Below are 12,921 nucleotides of genomic sequence, written 5' to 3' on the forward strand. Positions count from 1 at the left end.
AAACACTTCGTCGGGGGGCACTTGAAAATGACATGCTGCTTTTCTTCATAAGTATAAATGGAACAACAAAGATTGTACCATGCTTTGACTGTATGTACTGAGAGAGGAAGAAATGGTTTGAATGTAGCTTTTTCATATCCTCATAAACCAAAGTGTGATACTGCAGCTAGTTAGGCAAAACAATGATTTCACTGAAAAACTAGACAGCAAGTGACACATAGTCTACAAACCAACGAACACGAAGGCATTTAAGAAACAGGATCATTCTTTTAATCTTGTCTAAAATTTTGAACATGAATCTCACTGCAAAAACACAATCTGACAGAAGTGGCAGAAAAACAAAACTACTTCAGCATACAAATGGCCCAAAGAATATGGTCTGAAATCAGACAAAAAGCATGACAGCTCGGAGCTTGCAGTTGCATACAAGAAGAACACAAAAATGAAAAAATGGTCAAACTGAACTATGTGTCGTTCAAAGGAAAAATGGTTTGCCTCAAGGAAAAAGACTGAGAGACATCACATAACTGTACAAGCTCACAAGAACTATTGGTTGTAATCATGAGTACGACTAGACTGAAATGATAAATAATGTGCATCACAGTACTATTCAAGCACTAAAAAGTGCCTCCCACTAGCTTGTCACCAAATAACCAAAGTAGGTTATAACAAAATTGCAGATTAATAAACAAAATAGTTCAATCAATAGTATTTATGTCACACCTGACATTAAACTAGTAATTTCCATCACTATCCTTTTCAGGCATTAAGAATAGTTCAAAGCAGCTAGCCCCACATAGAAGTAAGAGGCTCATTCACAAGCTATAGTTAAAAGCTTTTCATTCTTTTGTTTTTCTCAAAAGAAAATTCATAGTATCACAATAGTATTCACAGCAGGCAGTTTTAAATCACGCAAGGGCATTCTCCAGGTGTGTTCATGAAATACATTGTAATTTTAAACAGAGACAATTTTCAGTTCACGCGTGAAGATGAATTTACTGACCAAGTTTTTTCCCCATATATTTCATAACCCTGCAGGTGAAAATGGGAATACCAGCACAGAATGATTGTCAGTGAACATTTAATACCAACACTTCAAACTACATCACTCATCATAAAACAGAAACTGTGACTTGGATTTAAAAGAAAATCAAAAAGTGGAAAAACTCATACTCTGATAATTGTTGTCCAAGTGTTTCAAACTACATCACTCATCATAAAACAGAAGCTGTGACTTGGATTTAATTTAAAATCAAAACGCGGAAAAACTCATACTCTGATAATTGTTGTCCAAGTGTTTCAAACTACATCACTCATCATAAAACAGAAGCTGTGACTTGGATTTAAATGAAAATCAAAACGCGGAAAAACTCATACTCTGATAATTGTTGTCCAAGTGTTTCAAACTACATCACTCATCATAAAACAGAAGCTGTGACTTGGATTTAAATGAAAATCAAAACGCGGAAAAACTCATACTCTGATAATTGTTGTCCAAGTGTTTCAAATTACATCACTCATCATAAAACAGAAGCTGTGACTTGGATTTAAATGAAAATCAAAACGCGGAAAAACTCATACTCTAATAATTGTTGTCTAAGTGTTTGTGTGGTTAAAAAAACAAATGTACCTAATCATGAATGAAATCAGAGCAACCCATATGATCATTAACCATTCACTGCCACTGATCCATACCTATACTCTTTTCAAAAAGGAGATGGGTATGGAAGAGGCAGTGCTACTGTTAGTGATTCAAAGTGCCAGACATCCCAACCTAGTTCTGTGAAATGGGAATATATTCAATATTTCATGAAAGCTTACCAATATTTCCATGTATGCATGCAAACATACTGTGACAGTACTAATACAGTAAAAGCATTATTGAGGGTGAACAGCCTGCTTTGCTTGGTTTCAGTGAGGAGTAACAATACTAACAATATGAATAATAACATGCCTATGTTGTGAAATGTAAGTACTCCCCCCCCCCCCCCCACTCCCCCGGACACTGGGAAAATCCCAGCAGAATGTCCCCACCTTCGCTGACGATTATGCACAGTTTATATGAGGAAGTGTGCAGGTAGGTTGTCTGCCTCTGTGTCGGTTTTACCTCCGCGGTGTAGACGAAATCTTTTCCACTTCTGCACATGTATCTCAAGTTGAGCACATGGCCATAAAAAAGGCGATATATCTTCAAAGGATTTGTAAGCTTTCGCCTTCTTCTGGTCGAAATCGTTCTTTTTCTCAATCAGATAGTTCAGGATGTCAACAACATCGATCCTGGGTGCGTTTGATAGGTCACGTTTTCCTTCGGATGTAAAAGGATCGCGTGGTGGAAATCCGATCTGTCGAAGTTTTTCGGAAAGTTTTTCTTGCACGCCCTGTCTTGTAAAATCCGGATCGATCGGTAGTTCCAACTGCTGTGCAGTTTTCACAAGTTGCAGCAGACCGTCTCGTCTGTATACAGTAACAGTATCGACAGCGAGTTTGCCCGTACCCAAGGGGAGCAACTCGAAATGACTCAGCGCGCGGTCAGCTGTAAAAGGCCCTATTGTATCATAAGACATAAGACATAAGACTTTATTTCAACCATATGCAGTACACTAGGGGCATGTTTTGGCCAGAGTACAATCAATCAATCCATATACGCCCTTCCAAACATCGCTTGCAATCTCAGTCACACACACACTCACGCACGCCCGCATACATTCCCCACACAAAACCCACAACAGCACACACGCGCAAGCATGCTCCTCCTTAACAAAACGTGTTTAACCATCAATTGTACAGTATATGCGTAAGATAAACAGTATAGAAGTATCAGTAAGAATTAGGCTATATATGTATCAGACATCAGTTATGACGACAATAACTTTATTCTTTCTTTATTTGGTGTTTAACGTCGTTTTCAACCACGAAGGTTATGTCGCGACGAACGACAATAACTAAAATCACAAATCCTTAATAATTTTAAAACCAAAACATTTATTACAATACTACACTGGGTAGGTGAACTTTAAGAAATAAGGTATTTAAAGGCTTGACGGCTGTGTCTCACAACAAAATACCAGGACATAAACCTTGAGTAAAAGCTCAATTTTAACTAAGAACGGCAGTTAGAGGACTTAAGGAGCCAGGACACGCACTGCACTTGGATAAAAACTGTCTCTGAAACGCGTGGTGCGTGTCCTGATCGAGCGAAAACGCCTGCCCGAGGGTAGGGGCCGGAACAACTTGTAAGCAGGGTGCGAGTTGTCCGCCAGAATCTGTTTGACCTTCTGAGCGCTTCGGGATGTGTATATGGAGGCAATGGAGGGAAGCTCACAATCTTGGAAGCTGTTCGTACAACTCTGCTTAGGTTGATCTGCTCTGCCTCAGTAGCCCTACTGAACCAGACAGTGATGGAAAAAGACAAAATGCTTTCAATCGTAGCCCTATAGAACTGGATTAAGATTTCTTGCTTCAAGCCGAATTTTTTAACTGGCGTAGAAAGTAAATGCGCTGCTGTGCCTTTTTGATTATTTGATTTGAGTTTAGCTCCTACGTGAGGGTATTAGAAAGAGTGGTGCCCAGAAATTTGAAGTGTTCGACAGTGTCGACATTTTGATTTTTGATTGATAGAGGAGTCAGAGGGGTCTTTTTTTTCCTGAAATCTACAATCATTTCTTCAATCAATCAATGAGTCTTATATCGCGCATATTCCGTGGGTACAGTTCTAGGCGCTCTGCAGACGTGATGCCGTGTGAGATGAAATTTTATACGGCCAGTAGATTGCAGCCATTTCGGCGCATATTTACCTTTCGCGGCCTATTATTCGAAGTCACACGGGTATAGGTAGACAATTGTGCCTAAGCAATTTTGCCAGGAAAGACCCTTTTGTCAATCGTGGGATCTTTAACGTGCACATCCAATGTAGTGTACACGGGGGGAGGTTCGGACACCGAAGAGAGTCTGCACACAAAGTTGACTCTGTGAAATAAATTTCCGCCGAACCTGGGATCGAACTCACGCTGACAGCGGCCAACTGAACACAAATCCAGCGCGCTACCAACTGATCGAGCTATATCCCTTTTACTCTTTTGAACATTAAGTTGTAGGTTGTGAGCATCGCACCAGTCTACCATAGCCCTAATCTCTTCTCTATTTTTGTTTGTTTATTTGTTGCTTAACGTCCAGCCGACTACGCAGAGCCATATCAGGACGAGGAAGGGGGGGATGAAGGGGGCCACTTGTCAAGCGATTCCTGTTTACAAATGCACTAACCCATTACTTGTGTCCCAGCAGCCAGGCTTTAGTAAAACTAAATTAATACCTACTGGAAGATTACCAGTTTCCAGTATGTTAAAATAGGCTTAACCTATCTACTGCTGGACTTACATCAGAACACTAACAGATTAAACTATACATGAATCGCGAGACAAGCGGCAAGAGAAGAGATTTTTGGAAAAAATACAGGTGAATGAGCAAGAAGGCAGAAAAAAGAAAAGAATTCATGAAGAAAAAGAGAGCATGACAGGAAAGAGGAACCAAAAATCTACCTAACAGCAAACTAGAAAGCTCCTGCGGTTCCAAAAACAGGAGGGGCCTTTAATTTCATAACCGCAGTGCCCCACTGCGGGACTCTTCTCTATAAGTATAAGCAGACTCGTCAGAGTTGCGAATTAGTCCCTCAATAGTTGTGTCATCAGAAAACTTTAAAAATACGACAGAATCATGGTTTGAAACGCAGTCATTAGTAAAAAGGGTGAACAAAAGAGGAGACAGCACGCAGCCTTGTGGAGCACCTGTGTCCAGTGTGAGTGGGGCAGAGAACATGTTATTAATCTTGACAACCTGAGTTCTATTTAACAGAAAGTCAGATTCAGATTCTCACAATGGTACAAACTTTGCAAATCTCAAAAATAGTCGGATACTAGTGACAGTGATAGTGAAAAAGAGTTGTGGCAGCTGTAAAGTATACACTCGATAGTCGATGACTTGGCAGTTACAGTTGATCAATCACTCGATCACTCCTGAGCGAATCTGGATACGATTACGTGGACAACTCTTGAAGCCTAGCTTCTCAGTCCAGTTCCGTCTTCTGCTCTCTGAATTATGGTTAAACGGTTCTCGTGGTGGATTCCTTTCATGATGTTGTAGCCCGCTTTTTTCCAATGTCCCTGGTGCAAACTCTTTCTTGGAGTTCGTTCGTTGAAAATCAGTTATTAGTGCTGTCCCTTGCTTTACTTCGGAGTGATCTCCTCTTCGATTTTTAAGGGACATTATTCTCGCATACGAACCCTTTCTTCGTATCGAAAGTAGCCGGCTCAGTTTGTTTTTGTTTTGTTTGGTCTTGTGTTTGATGACTTTTGTTAAATTCACTTTTGAAATCTTTTTTTGTGAGAAGCGTTCCCAGCTACCGTTAATGAAATATTAATTTAACGTTTGATGCTAACCGTTTACACAAAAATAACTATGCTTATGTAAATCTGACGTTACAAAAGTCTTCTCCCTTTCTCCTGTGTGAATATGTGCACACCCACGTGTGTGTGTGTGTGTGTGTGTGTGTGTGTGTGTTTGTCACACACACATATGCGCACACACATATGCGCAGTCTGTCATCCACAAACTCACAGAATTTTCTCTCTCTCAAACTGTAAAAAGGTACAAATCACAATAAATGAAGTTTATACGTTTCTTGAACAAAACAAAGCACTCAAAACTCACATTTACACATCAAATAACCCCAATCCCTTGCCAAAGATAATTAACGTTTACACTCTAATTACTCTCATTCACTCACATCAAATCTCTACCTCGCAAACACACCCTCTTGCTATCACTCCATCATACACTGAAATTACACTTCCTGCATGAGTTATTTTTAGGGGAACGGATTTAGCGGAAGAGTTACCGTCCAGCAGGTCTGACAGTGACTTGAAGTGAAGCGAGATCCTGGGTTTAGATGCCCCGAAGACGAATGACGTCACGAGCGCAGAATGAGTTCCTGGCGAAGTGAGTCCATAGCAGCCCTCAACTGTAGAACGAGTTCCGACATGCGAAGCGAGTCCATAGCAGCCCTCAACAGTAGAATGGCTTAGCTTGACTGGGCTGGCGGATCATCTCCATCACTCCTCGGCAAGAAAACCGCAACCTGAAATGGTTAGCATTGCTCTTAGTCCATGGTTAACTCACATCGCTTATCCGTTCCCATATATCAAACCCAATGCAGGAAAGAATGGACAAAGCCTCTATGACTCTCACACACTCGCACAAATACTTCATATGTTATGAACGTTCTACCAATTCATTACATGTTTAATAATTGGCAGAAGTTATGCAAACATGTAACACGAAAATAGCTTTCCGTCTTTTTACATACACAAGTTATCATAATGCACAGACCATATTCAAAATTAATAACTAACAATACTAATAAAACTAACCTTCTTTAAACGAAATACCTGACTGACTAGCCTGAACATATAAGAAACGCACAGACACGAAACAACAAACATGTACCACGCAAACAGCCTAAACTACACCGAAAACAATAGAAAAGAATTACGCACCACATCCTGGTTGCATGAAAGCATACGCGAAATTCCCCTGTCAAATGAAGACAGCTCCCTTTTGCTCTATGGAAGCAAAAGTAACGTTCAAATGAAGAACGGATTCCAGTCTGGAACGCAGACTTCTAGCCCTGTAAACGGCTACGGCAAGAATGAATAAAACTGACACACAACTGAATTTACTGCTCACTACAGCACACCTGAGATACACCCGTTACACTAGAATTTAGAGAAAACCGTGCCGCACGAAAACTACGAGTGCTAGCTGTCTCACCTGGCAGGTAAACGACAGCACAAAGAACAGGCGCTTGCAATGATTGCATATAATACGAAATAATTACAGCTGCTTGTGACAGTGTGTGTGTGTGTGTGTGTGTGTGTGTGTGTGTGTGTGTGTGTGTGTGTGTGTGTCTGTGTGTGTGTGTGTGTGTGTGTGTGTGTGTGTGTGTGTGTGTGTGTGTGTGTGTGTGAGCACAAAGTATTGCAAATGCACAGTTAACAAGTTTGAAAATATCTACCTGTAATGTCATCTCCAACAAACGGCTTAATTCACACACACGCACGCACAAAACATAATCAATCTTATATGTATGACTACCTTGTAAAAACACACGCAACACGTTTACATGCACAACTGGTCATATAAAACAAAATTTAAAAAACAATGTTGTTTTTTAATTACATGTCAAAGAAAAAAATTTTTGATACTTACCTGATAAGTTATATTGATAAAAAAAAAATGCATGTATACTATACTGTACCGCAGTACTATGTACTGTGATACTATAGTACAAAGTACCATAGCACAAAATACCCCAGTGTACCACAATGCACCATAGTACAAATTACTTCGTATTATAGTACTAAAGTTTGTACTATGGTGCATGGTACATTTACTTCACTGTACCATATTACTCAAAACCATGTACTATAGTACATACTATAGTACATGGTACATACTATAATATACTATAGTACTAAAGTTTGTACTATAGTGCATGGCACATTGACTTCACAGTACCATAGTACTCAGAACCATATACTATAGTTCATACTATAGTACATGGTACATTTACTATAGTATACTATAGTACTATGAAATTGGTACTATAGTACACGGTATATTTACTATAGTATATGTATAGGTTACAACACGAGTGGTTTTTTATATGGCTTGTATTTCAGTCAAGACCCAGCGGATGAATATCATCGGGAGACACGAGCCATATAAAAAACCACGAGTGTTGTAATCTGTATATCCCATTCTACCATCAAACACAAAGTGTAGACTACTAGCGGCACTGTTGCGATCTGTGGACTGTAAAACAGTGGTGCCAGCGAGACTTGGCCCTTTTGCAACCTTAAACTAAGTGACCGTCGCTGAAAAAAATAAAACGAATGAGTGCATCGATAAGTACGCGGTAACACTACTTTCAGACCATTTAAAAGCTTTAAGTAAAGGTTCATAAGTTGCAAGAAAGTAATGAAGTCGTATAGAAATTAATTTAGTTGAAGCGCACAATTCTTTTGTTTTGCGTTTCAGGTCGGCAGAACGGGCGAAACGGGTTTGGGACCCATTTGGCTTACTCGATTCAGAATCGATTCCACGTTGTTTTTCTCGAACGTGTTATTATACAATTAGGCTTATTGACAGAGAAGCAAATTTTAGGGAACAAATATGTAGGTTTAGATTTAACCATTTGCTCCCTATTTGAAATGTATCTACGTGATAAACTGTTTTGCGAGTGTGTTTGCATGAATGAACCTAAACTGGTATGGGTGTGAGGAAAACGGGACCGACTTGGTGAAGTCGCGAATTGCCGACACGTCTCTCACCGCCGATTGATTGCATTTTGAAGAAATATGACTGAATTACGGAAAAATGCACACATGTTAAGTTCTTGGATACCTTCATCGCCAATGTGGACTTACTGCAGAGCCAGGCAAAAGAGTAGACTTTCTCGCAAAATACGTGAAACAGCCGATGTTTGATACGAAGTGAAGCCACCCCAAACCATGCAGTACGGACGCTTCTCGGTCCCGCTACGCATGACACCAGACCAGTGTTGTTGCTTTGAGTTTGACTCACAAACTCGAAACTGTCATTTAAAACATGAGCCAAAAGTGTATTGATTGTGTGATTAGTCTATGTGACAGGGCTTCTATTATCTGTGCTCCCTAGCTTCTGTCAATTCCCACACCGACACTGTGACAGACTCTCACGAACAGTCGTCTGCTTCGATGCAAGGGAGGGTACTCGTTTTTTGACTCACATGCGAAGCAAAAGTGAGTCTATGTACTCACCCGAGTCGTCCGTCCGTCCGTCCGTCCGGCCGGCCGGCCGTCCGGCCGTCCGGAAAACTTTAACGTTGGATATTTCTTGGACACTATTCAGTCTATCAGTACCAAATTTGGCAAGATGGTGTATGATGACAAGGCCCCAAAAAACATACATAGCATCTTGACCTTGCTTCAAGGTCAAGGTCGCAGGGGCCATAAATGTTGTCTAAAAATCAGCTATTTTTCACATTTTTCACATTTTCTCTGAAGTTTTTGAGATTGAATACCTCACCTATATATGATATATAGGGCAAAGTAAGCCCCATCTTTTGATACCAGTTTGGTTTACCTTGCTTCAAGGTCAAGGTCACAGGAGCTCTTCAAAGTTGGATTGTATACATATTTTGAAGTGACCTTGACCCTGAACTATGGAAGATAACTGTTTCAAACTTAAAAATTATGTGGGGCACATGTTATGCTTTCATCATGAGACACATTTGGTCACATATGATCAAGGTCAAGGTCACTTTGACCCTTATGAAATTTGACCAAAATAAGGTAGTGAACCACTAAAAGTGACCATATCTCATGGTAGAAAGAGCCAATATGCACCATTGTACTTCCTATGTCTTGAATTAACAGCTTTGTGTTGCATGACCTTGGATGACCTTGACCTTGGGTCAAGGTCACATGTATTTTGGTAGGAAAAATGTGTAAAGCAGTTCTTAGTGTATGATGTCATTGCTAGGTTTAGGTCAAGCATGTGAGTCGTATGGGCTTTGCCCTTCTTGTTTTGTTTTGGTTTGTAGCCATGGGCATTGTGATAGTGTTCGACTGTTCAAACTAGTGTTATGCACGGGTTAATAAAACTGAGGATAGAACTCTTTAGCAGCAAAACAATTAAGAGTGTATTACAATCTATTTGTTTGGCGCAAGGTCAAAGGTCGGGAGGAAAGTAGTTCTTTGCCCAAATCGGAATCTGCACTATCATATATTTTTTGGAGTCCATGATGTATTTATTGAGCTATAAAAATACAACATATATACCCATACTGAAGTAACAGAGACAAAGACGGGAGGTCATGGGATATAGTATACTATAGTATAGTTTATAAACTTATGACATTGGGCCTTCGTATATTTGAATTGGCATTGCTTCAGCTTTTCTTGAATTTTGAAATGACGTCTTTGTTGAAGATTTGACGTATTGGGTATGACGTGTTTGTTTTATTTTCAGTTTGTCCCATTACTTGGTGCATTTTGTCTGTGTCCTCTGATTATACAGTAGGCCTAACTGTGATGAACTAAAGAAAACAGAATCATTTGCCTCAGAAAAAGGCTTGAAACTAAAGCGTTAAACCACTCAACACAAAGAGAAAGTTTTTCCTGCAGTGAGTATTTTCAGAGAAATTATTGTTGTCCTGTTTCTGATGTTGAGTTTTGTGTTCCAACAGGAAAGACGGTGCTGCTGGTATTGCAGGGAGGGAGGTGGCTGCTTCAGGGCCACGACGTGCAAGTGGTGTCAACAGACTACGGAACCCGGGCTGCCAGCAGAATGATAGCAGGGCAGCTAGGGATGGCTCTGAGCGCGGACACGACACCTCCCTCAACACCAGGCACCGTCGTTCTACATCACTATGACTTCAACAGGGAGGCCGACGTGCAGCAGGCCGTCACCAACCTCTTGGCGCGAGTCAAGGACGGACAGTTGCACGTTCTGTTGGATGAGGCGCTCTTTGCTGGCAGGTTGGTCTTTACGGTTTTGTGTTACATATATGTGTGCGTGTGTGTGTGTGTGTGTGTATGTGTGTGTGTGCGTGCGTGCGTGCGTGCGTGCGTGCGTGCGCGCGCGTGTGTGTATATATGTGTACATGTGAGTGTCTGTGTCTTTGCGCGCGTGTGTGTATGTGTGTGCGTGTGCTTGTGTGTGTACGAGTGCATGTACTATCAGTTTGCGAGTGTGTGCACGGGCGCATGTACATGCGTTCGTGTGTGCGTGCGTGTGTCTGCGTTTGTGTGTTCGTGTGCGTGCGTGTGTGTGTGCGTGTGTGTGCATGTGTGTGCGTGCATGTGTGTGTGTGTGTGTGTAAGTGTATGTGTACGTGTGTGTGCATGTGTGTGTGTTTATGTCCGTGTGTATGTGTGTGTGCAGGTGTGTGTGTGTGTGTGTGTGTGTGTGTGTGTGTGTGTGAGTGTGTGTGTCCTTACGAACCTCAACCAGCTGTTCCGTGTGGAATGAGTGTGACACTTTCTTCCCAGCCAGACACACACACACATCTCTCACAACGTGTCTCCATTCGGTGTCACAGAGGTGTGTCAGGTCCACACAACATTACACTGGTGGCTCGCCTGGCGGAGAGCGTTCCCGGCCTGCACCTGTGGGCGGCATGTGTACGTCACGACAACATCCCCCCATCACTGCGGCCTGAACCGCTCACCGTCTCTCTCCGCTGTGCTCCCTCCGTGCTGCGGGAGGTACAGACAGCGGTTGACAGGTGCCCACATCTTGTCCACAACTACAGCGACAGCGGTGTACCTGCCCCTGGGGACGGACTGCGCGTGATACGGCTGAGTCACCATGGCAACGCTCACACAGGTCGGTGGCCAATAGAGTGCCAACAGTGCGGTAAGGAGGTCGCCGCCGAGCTGCGCCGTCTTGGTGTTGGCAGTGGGGGTGAGTTGTGAAGGTCATATAGATAGATAGATAGGTAGGTAGGTAGGGAGGGAGGGAGGGAGGGAGGGAGGGAGGGAGGTAGGTAGGTAGATAGATAGATACATAGGAAGGTAGGTAGGTAGGTAGATGGATAGGTAGGTAGATAGGTAGGTAGGTAGAAAGGTAGGTAGGGTAACTAACCAAGTTCCATCGTGTCATTTTATCCTGTCAAATAATTTCACAGTGAAAGAAAATTCAAGTTCGCTGGGCAAGACCACAGCAGCAAGAGAGAATTACGTCATTTCTAATGACGTCAAACTATTGTAACCGTGTGCCGAAACACTACGATCACCTCGGGAAGCGAAGTGCAATCAAACAGGATTGAAAATGTTAGGGCTAATTTCTTAGCCCTATAAAAACTGTTATGCAAACCCGAAGGTTTCCATGAACATACAGACAATCGGAAACCACCAGACCCCATCACAAACAGAACTCTACAAACCACAGGTGTTGACTTTAAAGGCCAACAACCCGGGTGCAGAGTCCGTTGTGAAAGGAGAGGTAGCCTCCCCTGTCACAATCGCCCCCGTTTGAAATGAACTTCGTCCCGAAGTTCCGAACCGGGAGACCACTGTCCATCCCAAGTTCGCAGAATAGGAACAGCACGAAAATGTTCAGTGGTCATATTTTGCCATTACCTGAACATATCATGCCGAGTCCCATCCCTGCTCGCAAGCGCCAGATGTAACCGTTTGCCGAAACACTACGATCACCTCAGGAAGCGAAGTGCAATCAAACAGGATTGAAAATGTTAGGGCTAATTTCTTAGCCCTATAAAAACTGTTATGCAAACCCGAAGGTTTCCATGAACATACAGACAATCGGAAACCACCAGCCCCATCACAAACAGAATTCTACAACTCACTGGTGTTGACTTTAAAGGCCAACAACTCGGGTGCAGAGTCTGCTGTGAAAGGAGCGGTAGCCTCCCCTGTCACACTATAATAACGTCATGTCTGTGTGTCGGGAAATAGGTGTCTGTGACTTTCTTTTGTACACAGAGAGTGAATATGTGGAGAGAGAGAGAGAGAGAGAGAGAGAGAGAGAGAGAGAGAGAGAGAGAGAGAGAGAGAGAGAGAGAGAGAGAGAGAGAGACAGACAGACAGACAGAGAGAGACAGAAAGACAGGGAGAGACAGAGACAAGCAGCTTTACAGAGAGAGACAGACAGACAGACAGACAGACAAAGACAGAGAGACAGACAGACAGTTTATTTACAGTTGCCTACACCTGAAAAATATTCTAACGGTCACAACGGTCTTTTCCACACAGGTAGCAGCCTCCCCAACAGTCCCACCCCACTGAGCTACCGCGACGTGTTCATCATCACGCGGAGTTCAGAACTACAGGATGACATCAAGGATGACGCAGGCCAGGTGAC

At 42.3% G+C, this 12,921-nt stretch overlaps 1 long non-coding RNA gene across 1 annotated transcript; it reads right to left on the bottom strand.

Moving 5' to 3' along the window:
• Positions 1-5,657: 5,657 nt before the first annotated feature.
• Positions 5,658-7,004, bottom strand: LOC138979271 (uncharacterized). Its single transcript, XR_011459960.1, has 2 exons — positions 6,549-7,004; positions 5,658-6,130 (listed from the first exon to the last, which is right to left on the bottom strand). It is a non-coding gene; the product is annotated as an uncharacterized lncRNA (long non-coding RNA).
• Positions 7,005-12,921: the final 5,917 nt, after the last annotated feature.

Source organism: Littorina saxatilis, linkage group LG10 (genome assembly GCF_037325665.1).
Source record: "Littorina saxatilis isolate snail1 linkage group LG10, US_GU_Lsax_2.0, whole genome shotgun sequence".
NCBI classification, from domain to species: Eukaryota; Metazoa; Mollusca; class Gastropoda; order Littorinimorpha; family Littorinidae; genus Littorina; species Littorina saxatilis.